The sequence below is a fragment of the Pristiophorus japonicus genome, chromosome 20 (genome assembly GCF_044704955.1).
Source record: "Pristiophorus japonicus isolate sPriJap1 chromosome 20, sPriJap1.hap1, whole genome shotgun sequence".
NCBI classification, from domain to species: domain Eukaryota; kingdom Metazoa; phylum Chordata; class Chondrichthyes; family Pristiophoridae; genus Pristiophorus; species Pristiophorus japonicus.
The window spans coordinates 83726303-83727381 of NC_091996.1; the positions used below are offsets into that span (position 1 = coordinate 83726303).

Here is a 1079-nt window from a genome sequence, read left to right on the forward strand (position 1 = left end):
CCTCCCACCTACGGAAAGGAAATTCTTACTCAATCTGACAACCAGGTTAAACCAGGGACAGTTATTTGTACTTCCTCCCTGAGACAGAGGTTTCAGCATCCGAGTCATGTTGGGTGTGAAGACGGGCTAGAAGCATTTAGTGGCTCTTGCGATGGCGAGGGAGAAGAGTTCGACTTAATCATGGTGTCTGATTCCCCTTCTCTCTCGCTACGAAAGAATTTCATGACCAGAAAGAAAGAACGCACAATGTTCTAGCACATACAACTCGGGACACAGAATTGATCAAGTTTGTTTGTTCTTGGGTGAACGAAGGTTCCTCTCCTCTGCCGTCCTGTCCTACCGTCATGTGTTTCTCCTGAAAACCCTTCTAGAATGGACAGTCATATAACCTTTTCTTTCAAATCGGCTTCTTTGCCCATTGTACCATATATGGGTTGTTTCTCGGCCTTTTGGCTAAGATCATGCGTAACTGACCTGACAGGGGAGTAACCATGACCCCGGGGTGGTTCTCCCTGGATTGGGAAGGTGGTTCTCCTATGCTTTTTGGAAATAGGAGGTGGGTGGGGTGGATTGACCCATCCACCTCCATGGCACGAACCTGGTATTGCAGTACTTCCAGGAACGGTGCAGTGGCTCTCGGCCTTTTGGCTAAGAGCATTGGCGCAGAGTGATCCTTGATGTGTGCAAGGTGACCTCTGGCGTTTGTGATCTGACAAAGAATTGGAAAGATTGGCTACGATTAAAAAAAAAAGAAGTCCTGCTACAACTGTACAGGGTATTGGTGAGGCCACATCTGGAATACTGCGTACAGTTTTGGTCTCCGTATTTTAGGAAGGATATACTTGCATTGGAGGCAGTTCAAGGAAGGTTCACTCGGTTGATTCCGGAGATGAGGGGGGTTGACTTATGAAGATAGGTTGAGTAGATTGGGCCTATCCTTATTGGAGTTCAGAAGAATGAGAGATGATCTTATTGAAACATGTAAGATAATAAGGGGGCTCGACAAGGTGGATGCAGAGAGGATATTTCCAGTCATAGGGAAAACTAGAACTAGGGGACATAGTCTTAAAATAAGGAGC

General features: G+C 46.3%; 1 pseudogene; it reads left to right on the top strand.

The window, feature by feature from the left end:
• Window positions 1-433: 433 nt before the first annotated feature.
• Window positions 434-635, top strand: LOC139233300 (U2 spliceosomal RNA; annotated as a pseudogene).
• The last annotated feature ends 444 nt before the right edge of the window (window positions 636-1079 follow it).